The 27,767-nt window shown below is 44.4% G+C and overlaps 1 protein-coding gene and 1 pseudogene across 5 annotated transcripts in view; both read left to right on the top strand.

The window, feature by feature from the left end:
* LOC126091907 (focal adhesion kinase 1) overlaps positions 1 to 27,767 on the top strand; it is a 752,716-nt gene that overhangs the window by 408,893 nt on the left and 316,056 nt on the right. The gene's annotated exons all lie outside the window — the stretch shown is intronic.
* LOC126093129 (5S ribosomal RNA) lies at positions 24,825 to 24,942 on the top strand (annotated as a pseudogene).

Below are 27,767 nucleotides of genomic sequence, written 5' to 3'. Positions count from 1 at the left end.
GAAAGACGGAATATTTCTCAATATTACATACGACACATATCTGGTACTTAAATTAAATGAAATATTGTTATACAGTAAATTTTATATGAAATTTAGGTATATTGTCCACGTTTCATTCTCAACATTGTGGCAACTAAAATCGACCATATGGAAAGTATACGCTATGGAATTTTACCTCTGCAAACTCTTCAGCATTTCGTGCAATGGTTTACTACATTTAATGCTGCACAATAACTGCGTTGAACATCGAAACAAAATTATGTCATTTATGGGGGGAAGGTATCAGTCATTTTTGTGAAATCGAATGATAAGTGTGTCAAAGCAGTCGGAACACCATGTGTCAGCACAGGCGAGCAGTGCAGTGATGACAAAATCGCGCACAGCGCGGAATACGGGGAGCACGTCTCTGTAGCAGCGAAAGAGTTAATGCGGCCGTGGTGGCTTTACTTCATAAACTGCGCGCTCCCCCCTAAACGTAAGTTTGCGAACTATACTATACTATGACGCTGCTTCTCTTGGCGCGTGTGTCGTTTGCAACTGGCAACGCAGCAATCTCCCGCGTCTGGGCGGGCATGCGCGAGCCGTCAAGATAAAAGAATTCAACCATAGTTTTCAGTGAACTGTGGATGAAGCCCGATCAACAGGCATTACATCGCATTGAGACAAAATAATAGTACATTGAGAAAGGCTGGCTTCTAGCCGAAATATAGATCTGCACAATAAAATTTAAAAAGGACGACTGATAACTGCAATCTATAATTTACAAGCCGTATATAAATGCGCTTCTGCACAGTCATGCGCAAACAAAAGGGAAGATTATCACATCTGGTCTGCTCCTAAGGCAAGTTTTTTCGATGGATTTGACTTTTTCCTTTTAAAGTCTCTTCCTTTCGTTTTTACGTCTTTATTATCTTTATTCTAATCATCCGTCAGCAGAGTGCTTTTTGGTTGGTTTTGGACTATGGAGAAGAAATTGACCGAATGCCACGTCCTGCCTATCATTGAAACTATTAGAAACTAAAGTGATGTGATAATCTTACCTCTTGTCTGCGCATTTATATACGGCTGTATCCGTCAGTTTTATTACCAACAACGTTTATGGCATATCGCGAATATTCTCTCGTTCCAAGAGCTGCTCCACTTGCGCTGTTAGATGCGGTCGTGCATTGTTGTTCATAAAACTGAAGTCAGGGCCGAGTGTACCCCTGAAGAGACGCGTATAAGAAAGGAGTACAGTGTTACAATAACGGTGAGCGGTGAGTGTACCATGTTCAAAAATTTGGAAGTCAGTACGCCCACGCAACATTCTGCCTTCCCATACCATAACACCTTGATCAAAAAAACAATCATGTTCGACATTTTGCTGGGTGCATTAAGTACTCCCACTGCTTGTCGTATGAGGATACGTCCAGAGCCACTACTCAAATTCAACATGCTGTCATCGGAGAAGAGCAGGCATTCCCGCTTCTCGTTGGTTCAGTCCCTGAGCTCTTGACACTATCACAAACGGTGCTGCTGATGTGCGGCTGTCAACGGAACACAACGTTCTGGTTGTCGTGCAAAGAGACAACTCCCATACAGTCGCTGTGACACTGTGAAGCGTTTGACTGCGTGCCTTGCAGTTCTATTAAATGTGGCTGAAATTGCACCCGCTGGTTGGCATGGGTCGCTTCCTGCCTATTGTACAGTGTAGCAGTCATCTGCTGCAGTAGTTGACTGCGCTCGACAACCTCCGGGCAGCAGTGCCTGTGGGTCGGAATGCTCCCGATGCACGGGAGCAATACCCGACTCCTGGGCTATACCCGTCAAACTTCGTACTCCTTCCACTTTGTCGATGATTCTTCCCCTTCTAAAGTCATACAGATGTTTTCTCCGAGCCATGCTGTAATGAAGGACACGAACTCAGTACACCGTAACTGCTCGCTAATCGACAAACACTGTCTTTTTCCCGTGACTTCAACTGCCTTGTGTTGCGGGGGCAGCCCAGTTCGGCGCTCTGGGCACGCTGACCTCACGGCATGCGACGCCCAGTTTTCTGTACACGATTAGGAGTAATTAATATGTTAATACATTATGCTGCTTTACCTATCGCCTCCTTAAATTTTCCCCTCCTTAAATTTTCCAGAGCAGTGTATTTACCGTCACCAGCTATGAAACATTTTTCACACTAAGATACGGAAGATATTTTAGTACTTCCTGCCGTTTAACGCCTCTTCTCTCTCTCCCTCCCTCCATCCCCCTCCCCCTCCACTCCCCCTCCCCCTCTCTCCGCCCTCCCTCTCCCTCCACCTCCCTCTCTCCCTCCCCCTCCCTCTCCCTTCCCCTCTCGCCCTCTATTCTCTCCCCCTCCCTCCCACCCTCCCTCCACACATACACGACACACGAATGTATACTGATGTTATTCCTCCTCCACCAAATGAAAGGAAACACTTCACACTTTTGCCGGCCGGAGTGGCCGAGCGGTTCTAGGCGCTACAGTCTGGAACCGCGCGACCGCTACGGTCGCAGGCTCGAATCTTGCCTCGGGCATGGATGTGTGTGATGTCCTTAGGTTAGTTAGGTTTAAGTAGTTCTAAGTTCTAGGGGACTGATGACCTCAGCAGTTAAGTCCCATAGTGGTCAGAGCCATTTGAACCATTTTGAACTTCACACTTTTACCCTCACAACTGCAGTCACAGTTTTTCCAGTTCATCTCACTTTTAACAGTATTTCACCGTAAATGTGATGCAAAATCTGGCCTTCATAATATACACAGTCCTTCCCGGGACGATACAGAGGGGTCAGTGGTACGAAAACGACGGAGTCCAAACCTACGAAGCCAAATGTTTTTCGTTGAACAACTCTCCCACCGGAACAGGAATTCTGACGAGTAGCCGTTTGTTTTGTGCGTAGTTGGTAACATTCTATAGTAGCAAATACAGAGGCCTTCCCTGTCAGCCACCCCAAGTGCGAGATTTGACTGCTGCTTACTTGAAACCTCGCGTCGTGTTGAACCAATGGCTTCTGCAGCACCCCACGCTCTAGCCCACTTTCCTGTGTGCGTCAGCCTTTCCCTTGAGGACTGCTTCACGGAGACAACACCCTCGATAGTTGCAGTAGCTACTTGAGCATAGTGACAGTCTACATAGTACAGTTGTGAGGGCTTTTTGACACGGAGGTACAGTCAAGTCGTGGGCGGACGTACTCGCCTAGTAGGACCCCACTTGCGTACAAGTACCAATGAGCACTGTGTTTCTAGAGCCTGCCTCCCTGCTGCAACATATTATATTTGGTCTCCGTGGGCACGCATGTGGCTGCAGGCGGGCAAAGCCGCAGTTCGTTTTGGACGTAGGGTATATGACGAGTAGTCATTTCGAAGCGTCACCAAGGAGCTGCCAATTGCGTCGGCTATCGTAATCTGGGAAACAGGAAGTATCACATGTCTTATATTTTTATCAGAACTACCAGATAGATCAGTAGTCATAATCTTGAGTATCACGACAACACGTGCTTCTGAAGATTGTGGCGGCTGAGCATCTGATAGCTCCGTGCATTCACTTGCAAATAGCCTCCAAATCGGTAACTGGCCTCTTCCTGATGTAGCAATGATTTTAAACTCAGAAAAGCGCTGTCAAACACAGTGGAACTTATAGAAAGTCCAAAGAGAATTTTAATGTCAAGAAACGCAAAAAGTCACTGTTGTTGTTGTTGTTGTGGTCTTCAGTCCTGAGACTGGTTTGATGCAGCTCTCCATGCTACTCTATCCTGTGCAAGCTTCTTCATCTCCCAGTATCTACTGCAACCTACATCCTTCTGAATCTGCTTAGTGTATTCATCTCTTGGTCTCCCTCTACGATTTTTACCCTCCACACTGCCCTCCAATGCTAAATTTGTGATCCCTTGATGCCTCAAAACATGTCCTACCAACCGATCCCTTCTTCTAGTCAAGTTGTGCCGCAAACTTCTCTTCTCCCCAATCCTATTCAATACCTCCTCATTAGTTACATGATCTACCCACCTTATCTTCAGCATTCTTCTGTAGCACCACATTTCGAAATCTTCTATTCTCTTCTTGTCCAAACTAGTTATCGTCCATGTTTCACTTCCATACATGGCTACACTCCATACAAATACTTTCAGAAACGACTTCCTGACACTTAAATCTATACTCGATGTTAACAAATTCCTCTTCTTGAGAAACGCTTTCCTTGCCATTGCCAGTCTACATTTTATATCCTCTCTACTTCGACCATCATCGGTTATTTTACTCCCTAAATAACAAAACTCCTTTACTACTTTAAGTGTCTCATTTCCTAATCTAATTCCCTCAGCATCACCCGACTTAATTTGACTACGTTCCATTATCCTCGTTTTACTTTTGTTGATGTTCATCTTATATCCTCCTTTCAAGACACCATCCATTCCGTTCAACTGCTCTTCCAAGTCCTTTGCTGTCTCTGACAGATTTACAATGTCATCGGCGAACCTCAAAGTTTTTATTTCTTCTCCATGAATTTTAATACCTACTCCGAATTTTTCTTTTGTTTCCTTTACTGCTTGCTCGATATACAGATTGAATAACATCGGGGAGAGGCTACAACCCTGTCTTACTCCTTTCCCAACCACTGCTTCCCTTTCATGCCCCTCGACTCTTATAACTGCCATCTGGTTTCTGTACAAACTGTAAATAGCCTTTCGCTCCCTGTACTGTTGTGCTTAAAATCTTTATGTTAAGAGGCACTATGAACGTATTGGGACTTGTGAAATCCATTTTGGTACGTTCAGATAAATTGCGGGAAAGCAGCCGGGTGACGCCGTAGACAACCGCTGATATTTGGACAGATCACCCTGTCATTTTCAAGGCATAATTGCAGTACTCAAGCGCTGTGCAATAATGTTTAAAACCTCGGTTTGCAGAGCAGTTCTGGAAAGTTAACACGGAGAAATGCACAAGAACCCCCCACCCACCCCAACCCCCCGCCACACACACACACACACACACACACACACACACACACACACACACACACACACACACGCTGTAAACACAAGCGCCACCACACCAATCAAAGATGACCGACACCAGAAGTTACCGATAGTGAAAATTACTAAACAGCGGGCGAGGTAGCATTAATTCTGTCCCTCTGTTTTTTTGACGAGAGAGAGAGAGGGAGGGAGAGAGAGAGAGAGAGAGAGAGAGAGAGAGAGAGAGAGAGAGAGAGAGAGCAGAATTTAAGCAAAAACATCCATCTGTATTTGCAAGGTTATCTGCTAATTTAATTTCGACTACTTCCTTAACCATGACCTTTACCGGGTGCCTTCTCGCAAGTCATTTGAACATTGTATACACCGGGAGAAACTCGGGTCTCACGTTTTTAGAGTTAACGTGTCTACATGTTGAGGTGTGATTTTTTCTTCTAGTTTTGCGGTATTCTTACTTCTGAGCATTGTATAAGTAAAAGCTGCCTGAGAACAGTCATGATGGTGGCTTAAATGAAAACCTAAACCAAATTTATGGCTGCCTTGTGGTTTAAAGTATCATAATTGCTGCAGTAACTGTTCTTGGTATGCTGTTGATCTGATGGAATTACAATTTCCTTGAGACATATGAGTCTCAGCTTTATCTCCGATGATGAGAGAAGCTGAAGAAATGAATTAAAATTTGTACTACGACCAGAACTTAAACCCGGTTCTCCTGCTTACTAGTGTTATGGTTAGCACATCTGCCTAGTAAGGAGGAGAACCGGGTTCAAGTTCTGGTCGTGACACAAATTTTAATTCATTTCTTCAGCTTCTCTCATTATCGAAGATGCTCCTGGTGTGTTACAAGTTAACTGTAAGTGCGTCATATATTATTTAGTGCACACGAAGAGTTGAAGTATCATTGGGTAGCTGTCAGAATAGAAAGATTCCTGCTTCAATCTTTGATCAACCACATAGATTTAATTTCAATTTAGGCGAAGCTTTGTGTATGTGGAGGAAGAAAATCTTAAAATAGTTTCATCATATGGAATCCACATTAATCCTAGATTACTAAACCTTTGTAAAAATTACAGTTGCAGTAGGATATAAAACAGGATATTCTGTACTTAATTTGGTATGTAACATACCATTAGAGATCTAATAATTGTAATCAAAAATGCGTAATAGATAAATTATAGTTGTATTTCCTCATTATGAGAGCATCGAAAGGCGATCTGTTTTACTTGTTAAAAACTATTCAAAAGCGAAGATCGCACAACAGTCTAACCTGTCATCTTCAGGCCTTAAACTTTTTTGTAGTACAACATCTTCGTTTTACGCTTGTGCATGAGGTTCAGCGTAAAACGGACAAAGAAAATGTTTAAGACCTGAAGATGACAGCTTATACTGTTGAAAACTGCTGTCTTGAATAAAAAAAATATTTTGTGCGATATTGGCTTTTGAATGGTTTTTAACAGTATTAATTATAACTTCCTTTTAATAAGTTTGAGCAGTACAGTTTACAATGGTTTAGTGACAACATAACACTTTTCTCCCTTCACTGGTCTACGGTTGAAACATGCGTCGACACAATTAACACAGGCAAATCATTGGTTGGCGAATGACAACTTCTTACGGCTTGCCTATTAAAGTGTTCGGATTGATGGCTTCTTTACTTTTTAGCCGGACTACTTTATGCTGTCATGAGCAGAACGTGTCATTTTGTGTCTTAAGTATTGTTCTGGGAGCATTCCGAAGGCTGTCTGACAGCATGTCGATCCACTTCACCCCGGCAACAGCTGGGAACTTGGCGGCCTTTCAGCCTTTCAAGTCGGCTCATTCATCAACACACACACACACACACACACACACACACACACACACAGAGAGAGAGAGAGAGAGAGAGAGAGAGAGAGAGAGAGAGATTTTGTTTTTGCGAAGCGGGCATTGTGTAGCTCTGCAGCCGTCACGGACACCAGCGTGTCAGGTGTTGTGTTGTGCTGTCCATTTGGGGGGGGGGGGGGGGGCGGAGGCCGCGATAAGATAGCGCGCAGGCCGAGGTATGTGTCGAGAGAGAATGTGTATGTGGGTCGCCGGCTCCAAGGACGAGGCCGGGCGGTCTCTCTGTGTAGTCTTGTGTTGGCTACTGCTGCTGCTGCTGCTGCTGCTGCTGCAACGAGGCCCCGTAAACACTGCACTGCGCCGCGCCGGCACTCGAGACGCAAGTTAGACGCACGCGAGCTTCTGAAATCTCTTTGGCACGTGACTCCACTGGCATTCTGTTTATATCGGCGCTTCATACCTAAACTCGTGAAAGCATTGTCAGTCTTCACTTCTCATCTACAGTACCGTTGCTTGTCAAAGTTGCTTTTACTAGATTGTGTCTTTTTCCCCCATAACACTTCATTTCTGTCTATTTGCACTTTAAGTCAGAGTGTACATCTTCTAAAGTTTCGTTCTTTTCCCTAAAACTGTTCCCTCAGTGGAACCGACCTGTTACCAGTAAAGAATTTACCGAATTTTCTCTCTCTCTCTCTCTCTCTCTCTCTCTTTCTGTGTGTGTGTGTGTGTGTGTGTGAGAGAGAGAGAGAGAGAGAGAGAGACAGAGAGAGAGAGAGAGAATGAATGAATGAATGAATGACGGAGGAATTCGTTATGCGTCGCAACTGCTACCTACAACTCCCTCTAACAAAAGAAACCTAAGTATCGACAGTGAGGGCACACATTTGTTACAGAACATACTTTCTCGTAATTATTCCTCTCCATTGCGACACTAACTTTAGCTGCACAGTGCAACCACATTTAAAACCAAACGTGTTCAGATGTGTGCACTGTACTTATTGTTCGTAAATCAATTCATTGCTGCACTCCTTACTTCTGAGCTGGTAGTAATTGGAAGACTCCAGGCTCTGTGTGTAACCACTCTAATAATTATAATAGTAATAATAACAGTAATAATAATAATAAAACTGCGTACAGCACTATAGTAGACCTTAATTAGCTACTGCTGTCTCGTGCTGTCAATTAATTCACTTATCTCTTTCGAAGCGAGTAATGAAGCAATTTCTGGACTGCTGCAGGTATTATCTATAACCACAAAACATTTTCTTGTGACATTTAGCATTTCTTCCGATTTGTCTCACTTTCATCATCAGCGTTGTATGGGAAAAAGCAGTACATACCGTATATGTGTGGTGGGTGGACAGTGTGAGGAACCTGTAACCTCTACCGCATTAATGCTAGTAACAGAGAAAAAGTAATTATTGGTAACGTCCATAATCAGTATTAGAGTCGTACAAAATTGTGATTATAGTAATGATCTTTTGAAAATAATTTAGTTTCGTGCCTGAGACAGAATCGAATCGTGTAGCTTTTATCCCTCAGAAAATTTCATTTTACCCCTCTGGGGGTAATTACCCTCAAGTTGGGAACCACTGTTTTAGGAGGACAGTCAGCGCTGTAGTAATGTTACACACAGTTTATTTCAGTATATATTCTTCATCTGACGCGACACTGTCCCTCTGTGTGGCATGAACGTCCGATAAGTTTACGTTGTGAAAGTTGTTTTGCGTCATCAGTCTTCTGATTGATTTTTGCGGCCCGTTAGGAATTCGTGTGCCAACCTCTTCCTCTCAGAGTAGCATTTGCACCCTACATCCTCAATTTTTTGCCGGATGTATTCCAATCTCTGTATTCCTCTACAGCTTTTACCGTCTACAGCTCCCTCTAATACCACGGAAATGTCCGCCGCTCGTGGTCTCGCGGTAGCGTTCTCGCTTCCCGAGCACGGGGTCCCGGGTTCGATTCCCGGCGGGGTCGGGGATTTTCCCTGCCTCGAGATGACTGGGTGTTTGTGTTGTCCTCATCATTTCATCATCATCCAGGAAAGTGGCGAAATTGGACTGAGCAAAGATTGGGTAATTGTACGGGCGCTGATAACCACGCAGTTGAGCGCCCCACAAACCAAACATCATCAATACCACGGAAGTTATTACCTGGTGTCTCAGCTGGTTTCTGTCAACCTGTCCCTTCCTCTTTTCAGTGTCTTCCATATATTCCTATTCGCGCCGTTTCTGCAGCGACCCTCCTCATTCTTTACTTTATCAATCCACCTAATTTGCCACATTTTTTGTGGCACCATGTCTTAAACGCTTCGATTCCCTTCTGTTTAGGGTTTCTTACTGTTCATGTTTCATTACCATAAAGTGCTGTGCTCCAAACGTATACATTCTTAGAAGTTTCTTCTTCAATTTAAGGCCTACGTTTGATACTATCAGAGTTACCTGGTGTATACTTTTTATGGCAGACTATAAGTTAAACACAGAGTTTCGTTCTATCATTTGTAGCTCGAGGCATTTATACGAGTAATTACACATAAGCTGAGGTAGGGACTCTACCAGTACTTGGTTTACATGTTTGCTTTTCTTTTGTTGCAGGTACGTATCCCGCCTCAACTGCTGCAACAGTTGCTCCAGTGCTTCTGGAGGGCGCGACCACAGGTTTGCCTTGCTATACAAAAAACTTCCTGCTGTGTCCACATGACATCTCCACACATGCGACTTCGCAGAATCGGTATTGTTCAGTATTCGTGCAGTGGAGAACTTGTGGTTGAGGACGCGCGTGGCAGCGAATCCTGATGTTTGATTCACGACTAATGGCGCCTGTTGCTGGCTTGTAACAGTTACGAGCTTTTGCAAACGGTGTTACCAGGTCACTATAAAACATTCATTTGTACCAGAGCATCTCGGAATACAGGGTGTCTCAGGAACAATAGTCAATATTCAGGGAGATTACAGGAACCACCATTCGTAGCAAAAAAGTGTAGTAAACGTGGGCTTTAAAATGCAGTTCAGTAGAACATATCTTTTTCACAGTAGCAAAGATGAAGAGGTGCTCATAGCTCTTAATGTATGCATTTTAGAGCTCATGTTTACTAGCCAATTTTTTCGTGTTTTGGTCCATATTATATCCCCCTCGCACCCCCCCCCCCCACCAAAAACAAAAAAAAAAAAACAAAAAAAATGGATAGCAAAGAGCTCGCAGTCCAAGACATTTGCTTCACACTATCCAAGGTGAGGAAGTGTTCATATCTCTTAATGTAGCATTTTAGAGCCCACGTTTGCTAGAAATTGTTACTTCGAATGATCGTTCCTGTCATGTCCTTCAATATTGATCATTCCTCCTGGGGCACGCTGTATTTACTCACACGCCGACAGCACATAGGATAAGAGAAAAATGTCTGCGTGCAATCTATGCACTAGAAAAATGTCTGCGTGCAATGTATGGACTAGTGTTTAGGATGCCTCTGTTTTCACCGAGAGAAAGGAACTTTTTCAAATGGGCGCGTACACCAGTACATGTAACAATGGCCAATACCGAGACCTTTATCTTTAGTCCATAATTAACACTGTAAATGCTTGTATCATGTGGTAAATACTCAAGCTGTATGTGTAAAACACAAAAATGATTAACTGAAGTAGAAGAAGAGCAGATGTCGGTACCACTCGCGTTGAATTAACAGAGACGGTAAATTTAAACATATGATTTCATGACGTGTTTCCAAAGCGTATTCTTACTCAAAACGTTATCTGCTAGCGCCCTGTACAAGGCCTAAAAAACAAACAACACACCATATAAACAGATGATAGCGTTAAAATAGACGGATAAAATCTTTTTAACAAAGTTGCCACCTCTAAAAGCCACTTCAGTTGTTCTGCTCATGTTGCGATACTGTTGTGTTGTCGCAAAACATAAATTGTTTCGATGTCGTGAAGACCACAATAATAAAGTCGGTATATTACTGCCCTCAGGCACAAATGTTTTGTTCACATGTCTCCAGTCTACGTTATACAAGACTTGAGAGGGTTATACCTGTGTACGCTGAACCTGTGCAAGTCCCTTAGGTGTTTCCAATTCCATGTGTGTTGCACTCCAGTAGCTGTTCCCGTGCACTGTCTAGTAACACTGAACAGTGTTGTCACGTCCTTTCATTGTCCCACTCGCGTCCATGCCACCCCAAAGCCATCTTACCGTACCGTATTAGTGACAGATCAAAGAGCCAATCTAAGTGATTAAACTGCCCTCGTCCTACCTTCTCTTGGGTCAAGGTTCGCTGATGTCTGAATCCTTCCTGTAAAGGGTTCTTAAGGGTGGGGGGCGAGCAATGTCTATAATATCTTTATGTACGGGTATGTAGAGGTCGTTCGTTATTCCCTTGCACCATTTTTGTTTCCTTTAGTAGGCTTGATGTGGGCCAGGTCGGCAAATCAGGAGCGTTACGTGGGTCAAAGTACTTCAAGCCAAGGATATCACGCTCGCGTCTTCCGTAGCCGGACATCGTATTGCCACAGCTTATCACTTGTTGGCCAGCTGTAACAGACAAGCGATCAAAGCTCCGCCACAGCCGATGTCTTTGGGAAGCTGCGTCACACCGCTGTTCTGTTCTAGAAACGTCTCTCTGGTAATATTATTATAGTGTTCTTCTGCTTGTTGGTAAATTACTAAGTTTAACATTCAGCTATCTGTGGAATTTTGACACTGCGTTTGCTCAAGGACCAAGAACGTTATTTAATCTTACTATTTTTTTAATGTAAAGTTTTAGTTACGTTCACGTATCTGTTAAAGGCGACCGCTTTCGAATGTGTTTGTTGACATTCAAGTGAGGTTTCTTGGTGATACATGTTGTATTAACTAAATGAAACATTTTTTTGCCTTGTTTCTCAAAACTTTATTATTTTGTACTACCTAGATTTAGCGTTATTAGCCCACTTCCTAGTACACAGCTGACTACGCAGACTTCTTAACACAGCAATCCACATCTTTAACTGTAAAAATTACCTCTTTTATTCGTGTTGAGCAATCTAATGGCATTAATCAGGCTAGCTTTTACTTTAGCTATGAATAAACATACCATGGAGTGCAGCTATATGCACAGGAATGACTGTTAATGAGTGAATGAAGATTCCAGACCTACTTTAAAGTTACAACGCTATCTAACAGGTTTGAATAATTGAACTACCGAGCGAGGTGGCGCAGTGGTTAGCACGATAGACTCGCAGTCGGGAGGACGACGGTTAAAACCCGCTTCCGGCCACCCTGTTTTAGGTTTTCCGTGATTTCCCTAAATCGCTTCATGAAAATGCTGGGATGGTTTCTTTGAAAGTGTAGATAATGTTTTGAAAATCTGAAATAGTCACTATTAACTTAAATGCGAACGCGACTAAGACAGAAAGTTAAAGAAATAGTTAAAAAGTTACGTGTGTCTGTTGCAGGTAGTTGTTTTAAAATACCCCTGCCACTGGCAGCGAGCAGTACGTCTGCAGATTTCTAGGCGCCACTAAACTGACACAACTTTGGGCCTCCACGCTACATACAGTAGTGCGCGCAGTCACGCACAAGGCAGCAGGCACAGCGCCGCAGACATGAAAATCCACCCCCACCCTTCGCAGCAGGAGATACGGTGAGACGTGGCGCTGCCTTCCTCCCTCTCACCCTCCCGCACCACCATCTGCTAAACAGGAAGCGGAGTTCCATGTTCCTGCGCGTATCGAGACGGAACGTCCATCCAAGCGGTCGTTTCGAAATGGTACGGCGCTTTATAGTACGCTGCCTCCGCCAGGCGCGTTGATGCAGCGTATGTTGCTGCTGCTCAGAACTTCTGCCATATCGCCGCCTCGCTGACGTTACCATCTAGGCAGCAAGCTGCGCAACAACAGCCGCGCCACACAATGGGCGTACAAGTGTCCACCGCGTTCGAGGTACGTCTTATACTAGCTGCCCCAGGAAGAATGGTCAGTATTCACGCATATGACAGGAACGATCATTAGAAACAAAAAGTATTTAGTAAACCTGCTCTTACCTTAAGAGCTAGGAGCAGTTCCTCTTCGATACTGTGAAACAAATCTCTTGTACTGCAAGCTCTTTGCTTTCTGTGTTTTGAGAGATGGTGGAGTAGTGAAGCAACGTAAGTCACTTAATAAAATCAAGTCTTCCGGTCCCGACTGTATACAAATTAGCTTCCTTTCACATTAGGCTAATGGAATAGCTCCGTACTTAAAAATCATATACAACCGCTCGCACGACGAAAGATCCGTTACGAAAGAATGGAAAGTTGCACAGGTCACACCAATATACAAAAAAGGCAATAAGAGTAATCCAGTAAATTACAGGCTCATATCATTAACTTAGATATGCAGCAGGATTTTAGAACATATATTTTGTTCGAACATTATGAATTACCTCGAAGAGAACGGTATATTGACACATAGTGGCCGCGCGGGATTAGCCGAGCGGCCCAGGGCGCTGCAGTCATGGACTGTGCGGCTGGTCCCGGCGGAGGTTCGAGTCCTCCATCGGGCATGTGTGTGTGTGTGTGTGTGTGTGTGTGTGTGTGTGTGTGTGTGTGTGTGTGTGTTTGTCCGTAGGATAATTTAGGTTAAGTAGTGTGTAAGCTTAGGGACTGATGACCTTAGCAGTTATGTCCCATAAGATTTCCCACACATTTGAACATTTTGACACATAGTCGCCGGCTGGTGTGGCCGAGCGCTTCTAGGCGCTTCACTCTGGAACCGCACGACAGCTACGGTCGTAGGCTCGACTCCTGCCTCGGGCATGGATGTGTGTGATGTCCTTAGGTCAGTTAGGTTTAAGTAGTTCTAAGTTCTAGGGAACTGATGACCACAAATGTTCAGTCCCATAGTGCTCAGAGCCATTTGAACCATTTCACACATATTCAACAAAGATTTAGAAAACACCGTTCTTGTGAAACACATCTAGCTCTTTACTCACACGAAATGATGAGTGCTATCGACAAACGTTTTCAAATTGATTCCGAATTTATAGGTTTTTGTAGACCAGACATAATAAACTGAGAAAGGAGAGAGAGAGAGAGAGAGAGAGAGAGAGAGAGAGAGAGAGAGAGAGATGAATCAATTGTGTGTCGGTGCCCCGGGTTTACTGTGTCACAAGAAGCGGCCGTGCCACGCACGCTGCCTAGCCAGCCAGCCAGCCTAGTCTGCTGCCGGCCGCGTTGTCCTCCTCTTCGGCCCGCGAGCGTGACGGCACGACTGCCGCCGCCTTCCATTTTCTCCCCGTAATTGGCAGCCGCCGGCCGCTGTCCACTATCCGCTTCACGGCACAGTAGCTGTAGCTGTACAGAGCGGCAAGTAGCTCTCCCTCCCACAACTGCGCGGGTCGGTGAACTACGGGCGAGAAGAGAACAGAGGGCGGGCACGTGCCAGGCGCAGTTGGTTCCGCCCCACTGCTCGCGCGTCGCCGCAGGAATGCGTTTCCTGAAAAGTGCGGCGCTGCGGCGAAAGTTCCACGCAAGTGGTGGGCAGCCGTCCAAAAGCCTTGCTGTGACGTGAGCCAAAGATTTTGCGTTTAGCTCGTGGGCCGAGGCGTATCTTTTGTGTCTCGCATTTCGGCTCCACCCGGCCAGTTGGGCAGGTACAGTACATTGTACGTTGATTAATAAAGAAAACGCTTACGCTGGACAGTCATCTGCCTCCATCTCCAGTGCCTCTTAGCATATCTCCCGCCATAGGACACAAACGCGAGGCACATAGATAGACTTCAAAACGCATCCAGATAGCCAGAAAGCCGATGTTACCAGCACTGACATGACAGTGCCCATTTTCATTCTCTGCTTTCGTATGGCACCATATTCTGGGGGAACTCATCATTGAGTAAAAGAGTGTAATCAGAATAATTGCTGCAGCTCATCCAAGATCATCCTGCAGACACTTACGTAAAGAGCTAGAAATCTTCACTGTATCCTTTCAATAAATATATATATATATTCTCTTATGAAATTTGTTATTAACTATCCGAACGAATTCAAAAGTAATAGCAGTGTACATGGCTACAACACTAAGAGAAAGGATGTTCTTCACTACTCAAGGTTAAATCTAACTTTGGCTCAGAAAGGGGTAAATTATGCTGCCACAAAAGTCTTTGGTCACTTACCTAGTAGCATCAAAAGTCTGACAGATACCCATATAGTATTTAAAAGGAAATTAAAAGAATTTCTTAATGGCAACTCCTTCTACTCATTAGATGAATTTTTGGATGTAGTAAATGGGTAATTTCCCAAACCCCACAAAAAATATATATATTGAGTGTCATGTAATTTTTTGTGTAATGTAATATCTTTTGTAGACACCTTTTATTAACCTGACACGTTCCACATCATTACGAGGTGTCGTATTCATGATTTATGGAACAACTACTAATCTAATCTAATCTAGCTTGCAAAGGTACAAGCTGTCCACGACCCGGTTTATTGGATTGAGCGCTGCGCTGCCTCTGCAAACAAGGACCTATCAGAGGCGATTCTAGGAACGTTCAGTGAGACTGGACATCAACAAAATATCCATGTTAGGAGACGAAACGTTAATATTTCAATGTAGATGTTGGAAGTATATGAAATATGGTAACAGTTATTAAAGTAAATATGCTTATGTTTAAAATGTCGATGTTTTGGGGTCGATATTAAAGACCACGAGCGAAGCCACCAGTGCTTCGCAGTTGTTAAGTATGTATGGGATTTCAGTACACGTCATGATCTCCTTCTCGCCCCTTTTCTCTGTCCATCGTCTCCTCCGCCCTATATCTCCTGCTCCCCCTATCTTTCCACCACCTCCCCCCTCCTCTCTCTGTCTATCTCCTACTCTTCCATTCCCCCCCCTCCTCCTCTTTGTCAGTCTCCTCCTCTCCCCCCCCCCCCCTCTCTCCTTGAACCTTACGTATTCCCATTTCCAGCCTTGAAATGAACAGGTAAATCGGTTGGGATCATTGGTATACGGCGTATGACAACGTCTCCTGCTGCTGTATCTCTGAGGATAGTAGCTTCAACGACAGTATTTCGCATAGTTTTAGTTTGCGAACGGGTAGGATTACAAACTTTCAGACGATTTAGCTTGCATAGTAGTTCTCTAAACATAAGGCCATAAACCATAAATACAGCTTCTTTTCTGTTCAACAAACTGCGAGGAGGAAAACAGAACTGCACATAGCTGTGTATACTGCATAGTAGTATATTGAAAAACATGTAGCCAGTGTCCATCTGAATCTTCATTAGAGCATCATCGATAGATTTGACATAAATCCGTCAAGAACTTCTCGAGATTATTTTAACAACGTTTTCCATTTAAGTAGTACATGTTCTGATCCGCCAGAGCGTTGTGACCTCGGATCTATTACCGGTATAAGCCTGGCGTCACCTGGCGAGGAACGTCTGCTAGTCAGACACACGTACAGTGCGTGTCCTATCAGTGAGCGCGCTGTCCATGTGTAGAATGGGGAAGGCGCGTGATCTATTGAAACCAAGTGATACAAGACGTCGTGGGATTGGGCGGCCATCCCTCATTGCATATGTCACACTACCTAAGCTGGGCAAACTGGTAAAACAGGACAGGCGGTGAACTGCGGCGGAACGAACATCAGACTTTAATGCTGGGCATCGTACAAGTGTGTGAACACACAGTGCACCGAACACTCCAACCGACGGGCCTCCCCAGCCGACGTCCCATGCAAGTGCCAATGTTAACACCACGACATCGGCAATTAATACTGAAATGGGCACGTGACCATCAGCACTGAACGTTGGCGCAGTGGCAAAGCGTTGCATGGTCTGATAAATCCCGATACCTTCTTCATGCCGATAGGAGGGCGCGAATCCATCGTCTTCCAGGGGAACAGCTCCTTGACACCTGTACTGCGGCACGGAGACGAGCTGGCAACGGCTTTTTATGCTCCGGGGAACATTCACGAGACCATCCATGAGTCCAGTGGACTTCGTACAAGCCACCATGAAAGCCAAGGAGTATCGTACACTGGTTGCAGACCACGTACACCCCTTCATGACGATCATGTTTCCGGAAGGCAGTGGCATTTTTCAACAAGATAATGCGCCATGTCACAAGGCCAGGAGCATGATGTAGTGGTTCGAGGAAAACAGTGGCGAGTTCCAGTTGTTGTGCTGGCCCTCTGACACGTCAGAGCTAAACCCGATCGAACTTATCTGGGATGTGACTGAACGTGGCGTCAGAGCTCATCGCCCACTCCCCGGAATTTACTGGAGTTAGGTCACATGTGTGTGCGGATATGGTGCCAACTCCCTCCAGCGACCTACCAGGGCCTCATTGCTTCCATTCCACGAAGCGTCGCCGCTGTCAGCCGTGCCAATGATGGACACACCGGCTATTAGGTAGGTGCTCATAAAGTTCTGGCTGATCGGTGTATGTGCCTACAGGATGCCAATTATTGAACTATATGAAAAAAACGTAAATTATTTACGAACTACGGCATACAAACGCTTTATTCAACATGTAAAAGTCGCTACAGATATTTGGATTTTGTTTATGACATCTTGGATACACCTACCATCATTGGCGATGATGTGGCGGAGACGAATAGCGAAATTCTGCTTGGTCAGAATATCGATGCTGTCGATGACCTCTTGAATGGCTGTTCCCAGATTACTAACAGTTTTGGGGTTGTTGCTGTACACCTTGTCTTTAATTTGGCCCCACAAGGAGGAGTCGCATGTGTTTAGATCCGGAGAATATGGTGGCCAATCGACGCCCATGCTAGTGGCCTCTGGGTACTCCAGAGCCAGAATGCAGTCCCCAGAGTGCTCATCTAGGACATCAAATACTTTGCTGCTTCCATTGGATCGAACTCCGTCTTGTATGGACAACATCTTGTCGAAATCAAGGTCGTTTTTGATGATGGTGAAAAATGTTATGGAAGCATGTAGTCTTTGTCCGTCCAATCATGAAAAAATGGCAGTAAATCTATCAAGAACCTTTTGAAATTTTTGGTAACAATTTTAAACATCTCGGCATTATATAGTACTATGGATGGGTGTTAAGATTTCATGGTCAAATTAAAATCAGCATCGCTGATACGCCGGCATAACACATCCCTGGGCGACACGCCCTCACATTTCTCCAGCCATTAGATCTGATTCACCCAGCCAGTTACAAGGGCACCCACCTACTAGTGCGCTCCAAACAACGGTGCTACTCGGCGTTTTTCACGTCATCAGATAGTTGGCACAGGTGTTAAAAGTGTGACGTGAGAGAAAATAATTCTAGGAACACGTGCGGGTAGGACTTCTTAGTTTGAAGCCTGGCCCTTACGCACGGAAGCACCGAGTCAAAAGATAAGAAACTGCGTGACCGTGATTGCTTCTTGTATCATTTTTAACGCACCTCACCTATGACACTGTCACATTTTAGACTCCCTGGAAAAGCTTCCGAGAGGAGCCACGTTGGACGCATGTGGAACAGCACTTACGTCACGGGAAGTACTCTGCGAACTGTAGTAGTTCCTTAAGTGTATACGTCTCGCTTCAGTTGACATCTGGTCTTTAGGGTCTTGGTCGACATATAAAACTATTCCCTGACGTATCGTCTCCCACTGCGCGAGATACTTTGGATGTAAAACGGCAACTGCATCAAGGGCTCGGGGGGCTCCTGAATTTATAGAGCCACCTCTACACAGCTGTAAAGTGGGACTTCCTCGAGCCCTACATACAATTCTCCAAAGATGTGCCCGCATCTCGTGGTCGTGCGGTAGCGTTCTCGCTTCCCACGCCCGGGTTCCCGGGTTCGATTCCCGGCGGGGTCAGGGATTTTCTCTGCCTCGTGATGGCTGGGTGTTGTGTGCTGTCCTTAGGTTAGTTAGGTTTAAGTAGTTCTAAGTTCTAGGGGACTGATGACCGTAGCAGTTAAGTCCCATAGTGCTCAGAGCCATCCAAAGATGTCTTTCGCAGTCGTAGACGAAACTTCGGGAAATAGTTTCACATATCGACCACTGCCCTAAAGACCGGATGTTTTAACTGAGTTAAACACCGACCGTGGAAGCTTACATCGTATGAATTAGGCTTTCCCATTTGCGATTTGACTGAAACTTAAACGATGTGTATAAACAGCGTTACGGATTCTTTATTTTTAGCGAAAGATGTTTATTCGCTGTTCTCAATATAGTCAGGAAATACCCATGTGCACGGTGGCTAATATGTGGCAGTTTTCCGACTCAAACGTTCGGGGTTCTATCCTCGGTATTAGCACTCGTACTCGGTTTCTTCCCCTGTGGCAGCGATTTCTTAGTGTGAAAACGGCGAGTTGCACCGTGGTTCGAAGTCCGCCTTAAACATTTGTCTCCTATTATAAGGCACGTGAGTCAGCCCTGAGATGGTCGGAAGGAAGCGCTCTAGTTCTGAGGGAAACTCAGCTCCGCTCTTTATCTTCCCTTAAGATCTTCGTTGTCCAGGTGACAGATTCCAATCAGCAAAAAGAAGGTGTCAAATTATTATCTGCATAAAGAAAAGAAGTCACGACACTACGAACCTTTGGTAGTTAGTTTTAATGCGCTGTTTTCTCGGAATACAGGAGGGTCGAGGCGCCTCGATTGGACACTGTAACCCTTAAAATGCCAGCCTTCGTGGTTTTGCTAGCCAGCGTGTTTAAGGCGATTTAACTGCTTTCTCAAGATCACGTGGAGGATGTATGCTTTCTCACTTTATTCGTGCCGTCCTTCACACACCAAACAGAAAACAAGTGAAGAAAAGAAAAAAGGCGGAGGTATAGTAAGATGAGAAGAACGGCCGGGAGACAGCAAAACTTAATCGTCAGTCACTGTGGGCAAGGTTAACTACAGAGTGGCGCAGATAAAAGTCGCCCGTGTAAGTATAAAGGAAATGCAGCGAAATTACAGAAACAAAGAGCTGAAGTGGGCTTACGATTTATTTACAGCGAAAAATACAATGAAAATTACATTTGTGGAAGATGCTGAAAGTCACCTCCTGCAACATCAATACACAGCTGTGCGCGTCTAAACATAAGATATCGATGGCGACAACTTCACGGCTGATGTGTTTCATGTGGATTTGTTTCATACATCTTGCTCTTCAGGTGTCCCAACAGCAAAAAAAAAAAAAAAAGACATGTTGCTAGATCCAACGAACGTGATGGCAGTAATTGTTTGCTAACAGTTCGTTCCTCAGTGAAGACATCATAGACTCGTTCCAGGGATGCCTTAGACGCGTGGCATGTTGCCCCATCTTGCTAGAAGAAGCAGTACTGTTTTTCATATTCACTGAGTTGAGCATAAAATTTATCAAAAATTTCCATATGTTCAGTCGTGTTGAGGGTAGTGTCAAAAAATATAGTCCAACGATGCGTGTTCCTGTGACACCGCACCAAACGCCGATTTTCTCATCATGCAGTGGTTGCTGACACACACACACACACACTATGTCATGAAAAGTATCCGGACACCTCGCTGAAAATGATTTAAAAGTTCGTGGCGCCCTCCATCGGTAATGCTGGAATTCAGTATGGCGTTGGCCCACCCTTAGCCTTGATGACAGCTTCCAATCTCGCAGGCATACGTTCAATCAAGAGCTGGAAGGTTTCTTGGGGAATGGCAGCCCATTTTTCACGGAGTGCTGCACTGAGGAGAGGTATCGATGTCGGTCGGTGACGCCTGGCACGAAGTCGGCGTTCCAAAACGTCCCAAAGATGTTGTACAGGATTCAGGTCAGGACCCTGTGCAGGCCAGTCCATTACAGGGTTGTTATTATCGTGTAACCACTCCGCCACAGGCCGTGCATTATGAACAGCTGCCCGATCATGTTGAAAGATGCAATCGCTATCCCCGAATTGCTGTTCAAAAGTGGAAAGCAAGAAGGCGCGTAAAACATCAATGTAGGCCCGTGCTGTGGTAGTGCCACGCAAAACAACAAGGGGTGCAAGCCCCCCTCCAGTAAAAGCACGACCACACCATAACACCACAGCCTCCGAATTTTACTGTTGATACTATACACGTTGACAGATGACGTTCACCGGGCATTCGTCATACCCACGCCCTGCCATCGGATCGCCACATTGTGTATCGTGATTCATCACTCCACACAAAGTTTTTCCACTGTTCAATCGTCCAATGTTTACGCTCCTTTACACAAAGCGAGGCGTCGTTTGGCATTTACCGGCGTGATGTGTGGCTTATGAGCAGCCACTCGACCATGAAATCCAAGTTTTCTCACCTCCTGCCAAACTGTCATAGTACTTGCAGTGGATCCTGATGCAGTTTGGAATTCCTGTGTGTGATGGTCTGGATAGATGTCTGCCTATTACACATTATGACCCACTTCAACTGTCGGCGGTCTTTGTCAGTCAACAGTCGAGATCGGCCTCTACGCTTTTGTGCTCTACATGTCTCTTCATGTTTCCACTGTACATCACATCAGAAACAGTGGACCAAGGGATGTTTAGGAGTGTGGAAATTTCGCGTGCAGACGTATGACACAAGTGATACCCTATCACGAACCACGTTCGAAGTCCATGAGTTCGGTGGAGCGCCCCATTCTGTTCTCTCACGATGTCTAATGACTACTGAGGTCTCTGATATGGATTACCTGACAGTAGGTGGCAGCACAATGCACCTAATACGAAAAACGTATGTTTTTGGGGGTGTCCGGATCCTTTTGATCACATGGTGTAATGTAAGGGTTCTCCGTTGCCCAATACCTCGTGTGCTGTGAATACACATGAATGGAAACATAAAACAATGCTTCATCATTCATGATGTAATGGAAAGGGTGTATGTTGATGTTATTCAAAAGCTACCTGCAATAATCTACACGTTTCTGACTGTCATGCTCCCGTATTTGCTGCACAACAGTCAAGCGACATGGCTTCAAATTAAGACTTTTCAATAATCGATGGAAAGTACTCCTACCTACTTGCGCCTGGTGGACCAGTTTACGTGTAGACTTCTTTGGGCTCTGAAGAATTTTTCGGCGAATGTCTCCAATAACTTTTGGTATGCGAACTGAATTATTTCTTTATCGTTTTACATTTTGCCCAGATCCGTAGGTGCGTCAGTTTTTATACAGAGACTGGATTGTTGTCTGTGCTAGTCGTCCTCTGTCCGGATAGTTGACCCCGAAAATTTCGGCGTTTCCTTAGCCAAATCTGTTTTCACATAGGCTTTTAAAATTTCAGTTCTTTTATAGAAAAGTCATTTTGCAGACCGTAAAAAGAATTGTCTAACTTCACTGTGAAATAAACTGAAATGCTGACAGAAGAATGCATAAAACTGTCCGTTATTGTAGCTGTTTACTCTGCATTCCGGGGGAAGGCGGGCTACTTTTAACTGTTCCATGCTTTATTACCTCATGAATGTTACATGCGATGTGTTTCTTTCTAATTTTATTCCTACTTTGACCTTATTTTGAAGGCGACCTACTTTTTGCAAAATTACAACGTGCCTTGCGTACAGCATTTTAACCAATCGAATACAGAATTTTCGTTTTTAGTGCTGATGTACTTCAGGATAAGACATATTATCTACAGAATTTCAGAACGTTATGTGCTGAGTAGTTTGGTATAAAAAACTCATGCTGAGTCCTTACCGACTAATCTGATACGTAATGAATACCTCGGAGGTATTGACAGAGCCGGTTGGTCACTGATACCGCTGTACTCCGTAGAGTGATAAGCTGAAAAGCAGAAGACATTTTTAAAAAAGTCAAAATCGTGTGGACTAGGTGCAGTAGACCGTGTTAGACCACACAAGGCTTGCAAAAGCTAACATTCTAAAAATTCGAGTTTCCAGTGATTTCATTCTCTTTGTCGCTTGTATCTATGGATCCCATAATTCTTAAGAAAATGTCACCTCCAAAATGCCCGATATTGTGCGACACTCTCGGGCGAGCCGAAGGGCAATTACTCCGCCACATGTTCTCTCATATTGGCATCATAGTTATGCGTCTGGAGGAATTAGGAGTCTGTTTCGAGGGTTCGAAGTCCGTTTCGACTGTTCGTTACTTTTATCCACAAATAAAAACGTCTGTAATTAATTATTTGAGGAGTGGCCGAGCGGTTCTAGGCGCTACAGTCCGGAACCGCGCGACCGCTACGGTCGCAGGTTCGAATCCTGCCTTGGCCATGGATGTGTGTGGTGTCCTTAGGTTAGTTAGGTTTAAATAGGTCTATGTTCTAGGAGACTGATGACCTCAGAAGTTAAGTCCCATAGTGCTTAGAGCCCAATTATTTGAATTTTTTGCTACCAGTCACTTTTATGAGTTTTATGTTTAATTTAACATACTGCACCGGTCATCTTCAGGCATTTTACATACAGAAAATTGTTATCTAAAATGAAAGAAACTAAATTAACATAAGAGTTCTGTTATTTATTTAAGACATTGAATTTTTAAGTAACAATTTTGTGTAAGTATAAACGCCCGAAGATGAGCAGAACATGCTCGAAACGCGTTGCAGTATATTACTTGTAAATTAAACATAAAACTCATAAAAGATACTGGTAACAGAAAATATATATAAGTAATTAGCTATTCCACACAGTCACGGTTCCCAAACGTAACCAGTACGGCCACAAGTAAAACATGCGTACTTTTAAATACGAATTATACTTCTGAATACTTTGACTTCATTAGAAAACTATTTCGTTGGTGCATAATGCATTTCGCATACATTCTGTGTTATCAAGTGCAGGAAAAGAATGGGACCTCGGTAGACGTTTCGTGTGTAACTCGTTGCTCTGTAGCCTGCATAACGCTCTCGAATCTCATTCTTTTATGACTGCAATATCCATGTACCATGAATGGTTACACAAGTAATGCAGGACTGTACAAGGATGCACGACTAGGGAAAAAGTAGATGCCGCCTATAGGAAGATTAAACGAACGTTTTGAGAAAAGAGCAGCCATTATCTGAATATCAAGAGCTCAGATGGAAAGCCACTCCTAAGCAAAGAAGGGAAAGATGAAAAGTGGAAGGAATATATAGAAGATTATAGAAGAGGAATACTATAGAAAGGGAACACAAGGTAAATGGAGATGAGATGGAAGATATGATATTGCGAGAAGATTTTGGCATAGGGCTGAAAGAGCTAAGCGGCCGCAAGGCCTGCTGGAGTTAATGTAAGAATTATTGAAATCCCTGGGACAGCCAATCATGAAAAAACTGTTCCTCATTCTGCCAGATATATCGACAGGCGAAATACATTAAGCACATTTTCTTGTAAAATAACTACATAAAGGTGTTTTAAAGTTTGTTTGAATACTGTGAAACTAGTTTCAAACTAACCGATCATCTTTTGGCGAACTTGGAAAAGAAAAGAAGAAAAAAAAGTGACTACCGCTTGTCTGTAATTTTGATTACTAACTGCTGTGCAAAATTATAGCCTCATAAGCACAAATACAATAAACAAACGAACATGTCTGACATGTACATTTGCATACAGTAATTTGAGTTTGCTTTCAGTAATTTAAGGTTACTTCCAGTAATTTGCGTTTGCATACTTAAATGATATTTTCAGGTAGTAATTTACATTTGCGTTAAATAATGATGGACTGCTTTTCCGAATTATATACTTACGGTAGTGACAGTATTTTTTTAAATTACAAATTCTGCCAGAAGATTACCAGTTAGGGCGAAACTGTTTATATAGTAATAGAATAAAAACTTTCGACAATTTGGTGTAGCTGTTTTACGAGAAAATATCTTCAGAAGAATGTAACAAATCTCATTCCGAAGCAGGAGATACTGAAAGCTGTGAATGTTACCGAACAATCAGTTTCATAAATCATTAATGCAAAAATACTGACACGAATTATTCACAGAAAAACGGGAAAATTGGCTGCAGCAGATCTCGGGGAAGATCAGTTTGGATTCCGGAGAAATCTAGGAACACTCGTGGAGATGCTTAACTCTGCGACTCATCTTACAAGATAGACACAAGAAACACGTATCTCGTACTATGACTATGGCCCTACCCATGCCGCTGTCTCATCAACCATTTGCCGTTTTCCTCTATTTTTATTTTCAGGGTATTGTATGTGATGATAGGGCAACGGCCTTGCCGCAGTGGATACACCGGTTCCCGTCAGATCACCGAAGTTAAGCGCTGTCGGGCGTGGCCGGCACTTCGTTGGGTGACCATCCGGGCTGCCATACGCTGTTGTCATCTTTCGGGGTGCACTCAGCCTCGTGATGCCAATTGAGGAGCTACTCGACCGAATAGTAGCGGCTCCGGTCAAAGAAAACCATCATAACGACAGGGAGAGCGGTGTGCTGACCACACGCCCCTCCTATCGGCATCCTCATCTGAAGATGACACGGCGGTCGGATGGTCCCGATGGGCCACTTGTGGCCTGAAGACGGAGTGCTTTAGTATGTGATGATATGTTTCCAGGAATATTTTGGCGCCAGTTAAGTGTCGTGGTTGCGGATGAAGTTTTCTATGTTTGTACAGACACTATTTACCTGACGTAGCCATATACTTCAAGAACAGCAAATGTTGGAGATTCGGTTTACATGATAAAATCACCATAATGTCGTCGGTCGTAACAATCTGCACAGCTGCGAGTAGGACTGAGTCCTTGCGTAGGTCAGAATGTGTAAAGTCTTCAGTGACAGCACGTACCAGTTGAAATGTGAAGGGAGTGGTGCTGCGTGTAGCATTGCCACTGTTGGCAGGCTGTTTCCTCTGGTAGGGAGAGGAGTGCTGACGGCACAGCGGTGGCAGACTGCAGGCGTCCGCTTATCCCCACTGTCCACTGTCTCCCGTGCTGACTGACTGGCGGCCGTGTCACGTTGCCACTGTGCGCACGTTATGTGCCTCGTCGCGTCTGCGCTCCTCACTGGTCGCCCCATTGCTAAAAAGCAGATGGACAGGCCTCTTGTTTCGCTTGCGACGTGTGTGCCGCTCGTGTTCTCACTACATACTCAAAATTAGATTTAGCACGGAACTTCAGTATCGCCGAGACGAGGCTACAGTCCACGGCTTTGCAACACGCGTGCGGAGGCGTGCACATTTACTCGAGCTTCCTATCAAAATAGCGATAACATTTTGTTAGGTGTGAGCAAAAAATCGTACGGGTACAGAGGGCGTCGAATGGTTCTTGTTATTGTTGTTGTTGGTGGTGGTGGTCTTGGTCTTTAGTGTGGAGACTTGTTTGATGCAGCTCTCCACGCTTCCCTGTCCTGTGTAACCTGCTTTGCGCCAGGGCCCAGGGGTAGTAAGTGGAATGAAACTTCTCGAAGATTTTTATCTTGCCATACTTTAAAAAGTTTTTCTGTTTTTATTACCACGTACGCTAGATTTTACTCCGAACATATTTCCCTGTTTTGTTCAAATGGTTCAAATGGCTCTAAGCACTATGGGACTTAACATCTGAGGTCATCGGTCCCCTAGACTTAGAACACTTAAACCTAACTAGCCTAAAGACATCACACAGATCCATGTCCGAGGCAGGATTCGAACCTGTGACCGTAGTGGCAGCGCGGTTCCGTACTGAAGCTCCTAGAACCGCTCGGCCACAGTGGACGGCCCCTGTTTTCTTCTTGCTCAGCAGCAAGAGCACGATCCTGATCAGGCGAAGAGAATTATGTTTCCCTTCTCTCGCAGCTCAACCGTACGGGCGAAGCCACAGGGCGGGCAGAACTGTGTTAAGGCACAGTACAATCCGTCTCGTCCGCCCTCGGCTGGTCCGTGTCGTTTCTGACGTTGTGCGTGTTTTTTGTACAGTGGGCACTGTAAACTTTACAGTACTGTTCGTTGGTTTTATGACACTGTATTTCTGTGTTCGGTACAGAATTTGTTTTACATTGCGTGTGCTGTACAGTTGTGTGTGTTTTTTCAACATGTCAGGAGTAAAAATGGAAATGAGCGTTTGGCGTCTTTGGCCGGGAGGCCCCTTACGGGGCATGTCCGGCCGCCTTGGTGCAGGTCTTATTACATTCGACGTCACATTGGGCGACCTGCGCGCCATGATGATGAAGACAACACAACACCCAGTCCCTGAGCGGAGAAAATCCCCGACCCTTCCGGGAATCGAGCCCGGCAGTCCGTCACGCTGACCATTCAGCTAATTGGGCGGACAACATGTCAGGGGTGAAATGTAAACACGATACTCTTTCATTAAATGAAAAATTAGCTGTGCTACAGACTAGACAAAGGGGAATCACTCCAAAAAATTACCAAGAAACACAATGTCGCTGGAAAGACAAGCCAAAACTTGAACTGCTTAACAATGTGTTGTGGACATGGTACCACCGAGAAAGGAAGGAAAGGAACCCCGATATCTTGGCCCATTATAAAATAAAAGGCCATAGTTTTACACAAAAAACTAGAAAACAGAAGTGAGTTCGCTCGCAGCTAGTCAAGGCGGGATTCATCGCAAGAAAACCATTAACAACTTATCTTCCTTGCCGGTTTATTACCGCAATCACAAATCTACTTGGTTGGACTGCACCGTGTTCAGATCTTGGTTTTTTTTCAACGAGTTCGTTCCATCTGTTGAAAAAGGCTTTAAACGGGAAAAGCTCCGAGTTCGTGATCTGTTGCTGTCAGATAACGCACCATCACATCCGTCTGGGTAGGATTTAGGGAAAGGGTACATAAAACCTATCTTCCTTCCACCAAATGTCACATCAGTTATCCAAACAGTGCATCAGGAAGTGATAGAATAGTTAAAGGTGCGCTATCGCAGAAAGTACTCCAGCACAATTTTAGAAAAATCCCAGAAAGGTTGTAACGTACTTGAAGCTGTGAAATCCCTCAACGTCAGAGATGCTGCCTATACGATGAGTCATGGGAGGAACTACTGACGCCAGTGAAATGACTTATGCGCCTCTCGCCAGAATACAATTCCCTGTATCAAGTGAATTTCTTCAAATGTATCGAGCTTTCTATTACGAAATTTTTTATCACGTGTTGATGAAAATATATGAGAGATATCGCGATTGTGAAAAAATCCAGTTTGTTAGTGTTGCCGATATCACAAAATT

Source organism: Schistocerca cancellata, chromosome 7 (assembly GCF_023864275.1).
Source record: "Schistocerca cancellata isolate TAMUIC-IGC-003103 chromosome 7, iqSchCanc2.1, whole genome shotgun sequence".
NCBI lineage: Eukaryota > Metazoa > Arthropoda > Insecta > Orthoptera > Acrididae > Schistocerca > Schistocerca cancellata.
Note: the sequence above shows the minus strand (reverse complement) of the source record. Positions and strands in the feature narration are given on the sequence as shown.